This window comes from Equus caballus, unplaced genomic scaffold (assembly GCF_041296265.1).
Source record: "Equus caballus isolate H_3958 breed thoroughbred unplaced genomic scaffold, TB-T2T haplotype2-0000784, whole genome shotgun sequence".
NCBI lineage: Eukaryota > Metazoa > Chordata > Mammalia > Perissodactyla > Equidae > Equus > Equus caballus.
In genome coordinates this window covers 70,480-79,346 of record NW_027221997.1, presented here as the reverse complement: position 1 = coordinate 79,346, position 8,867 = coordinate 70,480, and the positions used below count along the sequence as shown (strand labels likewise).

The following is an 8,867-nucleotide window of genomic DNA, read 5'->3' as shown; positions in this document are numbered from 1 at the left end:
ACTTTGTCTTCATGTTTGCTCCATAGTTTTTACATAAGACGGTGATGAGAAATCTCAAATACTCATGTTCGTAATTTTCCCTGATAAAAACATCTTCACGATTCCCAAATATTCAAAGGTATTCCATTGGAAAACATGAAAATTTTCAATTGACTTTGGTCCCTCTGTACTTTTAATTTGATTCTATCTAGAAATAAGATAACCTTTTCTTAATCAATATTCCTGTTTACAGATTATGCTTTATGAGGTAGATTTCCACTTGATTAAATTCTTACGCTAATCTGCTTCACCTTAATATAAGGAAGTAAATTTAGAAGCCAATAAAGTGTTTCTCATGATGACTACTTGCGTATATTTAGATTATTTGAAAGATTTCTAGGTTTTCTATCAAGTCATTTCAGAAGCCTATCTTTGTGTGTGTGTGTGTACATGTGTGTGTCTGCCTGTGCGCGTGAAAACAGCTGTTCTGCTAATCAGGGAATCAAAGGCTGCAGAAGTGGATTCAGTGATGAGACATCCCTTTGCATCGGACCAAATCTAATCCAGAGTATAACTTATCTAAGCTATCAACTCTTCAAAAGACTGTGACTTCTGAGCACTCCCAGCTTTGTATGTGATTCCTGTAGACAATACAACTGATTATAAGTTAGAACTTACAACAAAGACTATGTCATCATATGCCTTCTTTACACTGTTAACAGTGTCTTCATTAATTATTGGTTACATCTTTATCATTCTATTGCATCTGTCATTGCCGTCATTTTGATGCCCTAGAATAAACTTTAATTTCTGCATTTGATTTCATGGAGATGACAAACATCGATACATTGCCAAATTTCCTTTACATGACTTATGCACAATATTTCAAAATAGCTTTAGTACCTGCAGTGAAATTTACCAAAGTTATCTTTCTTCTCTTCTCTTTTCTTTTTTTAATCTTTTCATTGGGCTTCTTATCCCCTTATGTTGAAACATAAGAAGATAACTTGTCTGAAAGCATTGTTTCTTGTTTTTCTATTTACTTTAGTAGAAGATTATTCCACTATGAGTTCTGATATAATGTTACCACTGAATTCAAGTAGCACAATTTCTGTTAAGGTGACAGTATATTGTACTTCACTGTAAATGCTTAAAAAGATTTACATTTTCTAGGCCAAAACCAAATTTTGTTTTAATTTTAAAATAATTGTTAATTTGCAAAGTAGTCAATAATAAATATCATATTTTTCACCCAGATTTGACTTTCACTTGAAGTGTTCTTGGATTGTTATTTCAGGTTAGTAGATTTGGCTAAATTCCCTAAGGCTTTGTCAGCTGCAAGTGTTTTAATGAGTGTTAAGAGACAATTGTTGGAAGACAGATTGAAACATCATTCAATCAATCAAGAACATTATTCAATATGTATTTATTTTACTAAGTTATTACTTAACTTTCAAGAAATTATTATATCTTCTCACATAGTGGTTTTAACATGTAATAGACGAGTTACTTGGAATTGAAAAATACGATATATTGATGATTTACTTTTGGCCAAACCCAAGCCATGTTACAAGTGAGAAACTTTCCTCTTAAACAGAAATTCCTTTTCGGTACCACTCAAATATGTTATTTGAAATGTTCTATTTAGCTATCTACTCATCAGTGGCTAAGAGCAAGAACTGTGTTTTCAGAATATGGGTCCTGTCAATTCATTTTGTAATCTGTGAACTTGGGGAAATTACTTAAACCTTCTTGTTATCAGCAGCATAAGACAGGAATCATAAATTTACCTTTTTAAATGGATGGGGTAAATAGACAATTTAGGTACAACTCTTAGAGTGGTACCAGGCATAATCATATGTGCTGAATAAGTGTTACCTTCTATTGTTCTATCTGCCTATATAACTATCCTTCTGGGTTCTTGTCTAGCTACATTGATTTTGTAAAATCTTTTATAAGTTATGCTGTGATATCAAACAAGCTAGTTGCTTAAAATACATAATATCCACTCATTTCTCATTTACGAAATGTCCACTGTGGTTAGGGCAACCCGCCATAGATGCTATCCCCTATGTGGGCATATTATTTTAGGTTGCTTTGATCTGGGGCACCACTGTATGAATCCATGTAATGAACTCATAAGATCACAGTGGCATGGCAAGATATCTTAACTGCTTTCATCTAGAAATGGCATTCATACTTCAGATCACAGTTCATTAGTCAATGAAGTCATCTGGCTATGTCACACGTCAAGGTGACTAGAAGCTTCAGTCCTCTGACGTGCCCAGGTGGGAAAGAGAATTAGAAATATTGAAGAGCAGTAACAATATCTTTATCTTTATCTACTGATTCTTTACCTTTCTACGTAGAAATTAGAAGTGCCATACATTCTGAATCTTCTTCACTCAATTTGAGAGGAAGAAACTAAAATCTGGAAGGGAAAATTATTTATTTAGAGTAACATGATATGCAAGTGACAGTACTAAGACTCATAAAAGGGATCTCCTTATCTTTAGTTGTCCATATTCTTTCCACTACAAAAAACACACAATAATTTCAATTGAATCCAGTGGGTAATAAATAACTATTTGGAGTCCGCAGAAATAGTAGAGCTTTAAAATGATCAAAACTACACAAAAGTTTTGGCAATAAGTATGGAGAAGAAAAGATGGCCACAAAGAAAACTACAAATCTTATCTGAAATATCTAAGTAAGGAAAGCGTGGTAGCCAGTGTGAAAAATAGAATTCTCCAACGAGGTCTGATTCAGTCCAGGGCGTCTCTTCCCTGGGTGCTCGATCTTGGCTGTAGGTGTAGTGATTGCTTCTTATACCTGCTCTTTCTGTAACTTTACAGTTCTCTTTACATCTTACCAGCCAATTCCCTACCACTTTAATCTGTTCTTGTGGAGAATCATTCTTTGTATTAAACTTTCCCTTCTCAAATTTTGTGTGACTCTCTGTCATGATTAGACTCTGACTAATACACAGCAAAACCTAAATCAAATATATAGCTCTGCTTAGGCCAAATGCTTTCAAATTTCTGAAGATACTTACTCTCCTGTTTAATAGGTACATGAATAATAAACCCTCATATAAGAATTAAAGATAATATTATATACTTTAAAGCTTAATGTAAGTGCTTAATAAATGTTTCTTGAAGCTGAATCAGGAATTAAACCTGAATCTGAATGAGGTAATATGTATCTAGAAGGGTACTGAACCCAGATTATCAGAAGTTAAGGAAACCAGATTCAAGAGATTTGTTAACTAAAGAATAGGAATGTTTGAGATATAGAATTGTCAGCTAGGTTAAATAATTTTACATTTTTACTTGGTTGTATTATAGTTGAGAACAGCAAACAATGGAATGCAGAAAGATCCAATAACGAAAGAGACTCTGAAGATGCCAGAAGAGTGTAAGTGTGAGAAGGAATGTTCTCTGGGTAATATCTATGATTATAAAGGTCACATTAATTAATGTGATATATTTTATGCAAATACAATTTAAATAAATGGAAAATTGTGATAAGAAAGATATTAACGTAAATACTAAGCTATATATCAACATTGTGCCTTTTCAAAGCAAAATTCAGTTTATGATTCTGGGAAAATTAGAGGCATAATATATTAACAATTTGCTATTAATTGCCTAATGGAATTCCAAGAAATAGTAATGAAAGCTAATATTGTTATATATTCAAATTTTATCATAATTTTTGTAGTATTAATATTTAAAGAATAATAACTTTAATTGAATATTTGTTACACTAAGATAGGAAGGAGATTGTTAGCCATTCTCATAAATTTTCGTGTTAGCATTTTGTGAGTACTCATGTACTGCTTATAGACTGGATTTGGTTATGAATATATGTGTGAAAATCAGTGTTTGAAAACATCACTATAGCTTTTTGCTCTAAATTTGCACAGCAGCTTAGAGAGGAATAAGTGCATGAGATATCTGCAATTTTAGACCTTCTGCACTTCAAATTATTGCACAGCAAAAACTCCTATAGGAGCTGGAGAAACATAATTATTTCACAGTCGATGTAACTTAAAAACAGTTGAAGAAATTCAGCTCCCATTTCTCAGCAAACTGAAAAATGAACCTTTTTGTGGCACCAATTCTAATATTCATGTCTCCAGAACGGTATTTTTTACGTCATTGTTAAGAACTAACCTGAGTTACGTCTCTGGAAATTTATTAAGAAATAAAGCAAAAGGGTAAACAATGACAATTAATAACCAATACTACCTCTGAAAGTTGCATTAAAAACAGGATATTTTTATGATAATCAATACATTATTTTTCTGCTTATTTTTTATGGTAAAGTTATTTTGCTTATATTTTACACTAGAGATAGTAATAACTTGCTCCTCACTTACAGTTCCTTCTTAGCAAAAACACTGCCTTCCTGAAGTACTCCATCACACTATCGCCTTCACCACTGTAGAGTGCTAACTCGGCCACTCTGAACTAATTAGCTTTCACTTCCCAAATGTGAATTTTGTCTGCAAAGATCCAAGCTCAAAAGTTGATGCACACTCACAGCCTAACATCCTATATTGGGCTGTCATAACAGGTATTTCCACATAGGGGAAGATGCCTGGAATTCAGTTGCTTGGGGTGGTAAGTAAAACAGTGTGTAGGAAGACCCAGAGGAGAGAAATGGAGGAAACATCAGCTGCACTCATCTAGCGGTAAAGTTTTCTGCAGACACATTTTTGGAATAGCACTTATACTTTCCTTCTTGAGGCATTATTTCTGAATGAGTTTTAGTTCTTCGGAACCAAATAATCACAAAATAATCTGAATATAAGACATGTTTGAAAAATGCTTTAGGGACCTCACCAATTTGATATTCTTTCTTAAAGAAATCTAGTAGGAAAAATAGAAAGAGTTTAATACATATACGATTTGCATATTTGTAACATATGCATTCTAACAATGAATGCTACAGGGTTCAATACCCTTCATTTTCATTCACATCTGTGATGCATTTTCACATTTGCCCTCCCCTACAGATTTCGCTGAACACATAGACTAGGACAGGAAATAAGAACAAATCCTTACGTAGAAATGTTTTATGTAAATTGAAGACCCCAAAAGACAAAGAAAAATATCCTAAAACACCTTAATGCTTTCTTAAGCCTTTCTTCATAAGCTGATCTAATCATAATTTTCCCTGTCACAGTTCATGGTAACACCTAACACCACCCTTCCAGATTCAGAGGACCAAAGTAGACAAAACAAAACAAAACAGGAAAGCAGAACTATGCTTGCCTTGTCTCCTTACCCTCTTACTGCAACATCACAGAATCCATCAATCAGATAAATCAATAAGACAATTTCCATATTCAGTTTGATTACTCCTCAATTACTTTGATTACTCACTTCCACAATTACCATTCTGTTTCAATCCCATTATTTCTCCCTAAAATAATTACAATAGCCCCCTATTTGGTCAATCTTCTTCCTCACCTTTGTCTTTTCTAAATATAATAGTAGATTGGTTCCACTGAAATGTGTCAGGTCATACTACTGCTCTGCACAAAACTGTCTAATGATTTAGCATCAAATTTTCATTTAAAACTAAGTATTTTTTAAACTGTTTGCAAGGTCTGACATGATCTAGCCTTGTCATTTATCATCTTGGATCTGGGACTTGAAAAATAATAAATTTCATGTGGCTTTAGATATAACTGTAAATTTCCTCATATCTAAAATATATATAATATTTCAATATTTTTAATTTAACTTAGGGTTCATTGGGTCATGTTATATTAATTTCTATCAAATTCCGTACTGTACTATATATTTAAAAGAATTCAAAATTAAAATAAATTTTAAATGCAAAATGCTATCTTTAACTTTGGTTGATGGAAAAATAAATCAACAATGTTGTTTTAAAACCAAGTATATATTTTATTAAAAGAAAATTGAGGGCTCAGCCCACTGGTGTAGTGGTTAAGTTCCTGTGCGTTGCTTTGGCGGCCCCAGCTTCACTGGTTCAGATCCCTGGTGTCGACCTACACCCTGCTTATCAAGCCATGCTGTAGCAGGCATCCCACTTATAAAGTAGAGGAAGATGGACACAGAGGTTAGCTCAGGGCCAGTCTTCCTCAAAAAAAAAAGGAGGGGGGAGGAAATTGAAGTATTCATACAAATAGGGAAATTAAATTTAAGTACAGTGAAAAGCGCAAAACCAAGAGGGTAAAATCTGAAGAGGATCTTATAGGAAAGCGCTAAAACTTATGAGTGTTATAATAAAATTAATTGGCAACCACTGTGGGCAATAAAGCAAAGTAAAGGACCATTCCTTCACTTTGATGGTTCCCGTAAAGGGAAACATTTCTTTACACGGCACTTAACCAACGTTGTGGGTTATTGAGTTAAATGTTTTGGCTGAAATTCAGGGAAAGATAATTTCCTAATCATTAATAACTCTGGATTTCTAGGAGCTAAGATGAGGGTGATGAAGTTTCATGCTTCAGGTAAGTAGCAATTTTACATTGACTACAAATTCATATTCGACTTCTCCTGTGTCCCAGATTCTCTAATTCAAATGCAGTGAATATATGAAATTTGTTTTCGTTACCCTCATAGTCATTCTTCTTTCCTTACCTCCTCTCTCACTCACACAATCATTTTTGTTGGGTTATTCATGCTAAACTAATCCTATGGAACTATTTCCACTTTTGATACAATGACATGTACTATGGTAATTTCTTCTTCTAACCACATTAACCACTACTTGAGATTGAAAGTACAGGGATTGTACTGGTATGATTCTTCTTCAGAGAGAAATACTTTATTATAATGTGCTACTTTGGAGAAACTAAATTTATCATGGGTAAGATTCATTTAAAAGTTCACAGACTATAAAATCAAACATCTGTGTTTGACACTTAAATCTGCCTCCTTCATTTTGCATGTTTTCAGGGAATATCTAGATTTACTAAACTTCCATTTACTAGTCTATAAAATAGACACTGGTCTGATCAGGTGGTTGTAGCTTCTGGTTCATGTATCTAAGTTGCCAGACACATGCTAGGAATTCAATAAGTGGTGTAAATCATTGGATATGTATCTTTTATTTTCTTTCTCCAATAATACTTTTACTTAAACATCAAAAACTCTTTTCCGTTATGTTCCAAATAATAATGAAATATGTTCTTTTAGTAGTGAGGAAGAAAATAATTAATGTAAAATAGGAATAAATATGCTGTTGGCTTTTAAGATGTACTACTGCAGTGACTAGTGGAGGATTACTGACAGATACTAAGGGAACTCATCGGGTCTTTCCTTGGGCTGTGCCATCATATCCAAATATTTTCACTAGTAGTAGCAGTTTCTGCTTATGTGGGTAACAGCAAACACACAGAGTTTGGTAGCAATTGTGTCTTGACAGTGATTTTTTGTGTGACCTTTGATGAATTATTTGAACTTTTTATATGTCAAGTCTTATCACACATGAATGAGAATTGTACTACCTATCTTAAGAATTGCTGTAAGAATTTAAAGAGGCAATGCATTGGGCCCATTTCCCAAAAATAAAGTAGTTTAATTTTGTTTGTTTACTTCTTTTTCATTTTGAAGCAATCATCTTCAATTAGCTACATCCCTCCCTCAGTAATTCTATTCTTTGTGATTTTTTTTTTCTCATTTGAAGTCTTGATATATGATGCCACTTGATCTATCTTACTTTTAAAAACCACAGCTAAGATTATGTCTACATTATCAGGATACAGAAATTGGACATAACTAATAGATATTCAACAGATTACTACACATGGTTGTTTTATTGTCTTAGAATTACTGGCTTCCTTGCATTCTCTTGAAGAAATATTAAACACTTTTCGATAAATGCATCTCTTCTGGTTTTTCCAGGAATGCGGTCTCTTGTGTTCCTATATTAGAAGCACTTAGATCATACTCTCAATGAATATCTTTACACTTTATGGCATTTGCTTTATAGCTCATGTTTGAAATCATTGTTTTCTTTATTCTTTTCTTTTTACAAAATGACTTAGCAACTATGGACTTCTTCTACTCAAACACTCTTATAAAAGAACTTTTGGTGAATTTCAGTTTTTTATTTCTGTTGGTGTTATTTTGGTTTTCTTTTTTTAGTGAGAAAGCCTGGTCCTGAGCTAACGTCTATGCCAATCTTCTTCTATTTTGTATGTGGGATGCCATCACAGCATGGCTTGAGGAGCAGTGCGTAGGTTCCCACCCAGGATCCAAACCTGCAAACACCAGGCTGCGGAAGTGGAGCATGTGAACTCAACCAGCACGACACTGCACTGGCCCCTTATTTCTGTTGGTTTTAATTACTCTCGTTAAATTGATGTCCAAAATCTCTCAGGGCAAGTTTTCTAAATGCCAAATAATCAAATTTTCAGTGAATTCATGTGTAAACATGCCCTCCAAATGTTGAATATTCAGATCATCTTATATAATACGGAAAATGACTAAGAAAATTTCATTTATCTCTTAGTAAAGTGTTAAAACATAACATTAATTAAAATTGTAACTAACATTTATTGCATGATGAATCTTTTTCAGACTATGGTTTATGTATATTTATACGTATAATCCTCATAACAACTCTATAATGTAGTCACTGGTGTCATCTTAATTTTACAGATGAAGAATCTGAGACCTGAAAAGATTAAATAATATGTTCAATATGATGAGTTTCTTAGGTGACAAATCAGGAATCTGATCCAAGATCATGTTTCCAGAGCCAATAGTCTAAATCATCAGACATTTTTGTTCTAGTAAGGGTGAAGAAGTTTTAATATTTTAAAATTTGCTGAGTTATTTTGTGTTATGGTAACACAATATAAATATAAATGTTCAGAGTGAACATTAAAATATTTTAAA

The 8,867-nt window shown here is 33.2% G+C and overlaps 1 long non-coding RNA gene across 1 annotated transcript; it reads left to right on the top strand.

Annotated features, from left to right (window-relative positions):
• The first annotated feature begins 364 nt into the window (after positions 1-364).
• On the top strand, positions 365-8,520 carry LOC138922383 (uncharacterized). Its single transcript, XR_011435472.1, has 3 exons — positions 365-1,276; positions 3,327-3,396; positions 6,437-8,520. It is a non-coding gene; the product is annotated as an uncharacterized lncRNA (long non-coding RNA).
• The last annotated feature ends 347 nt before the right edge of the window (positions 8,521-8,867 follow it).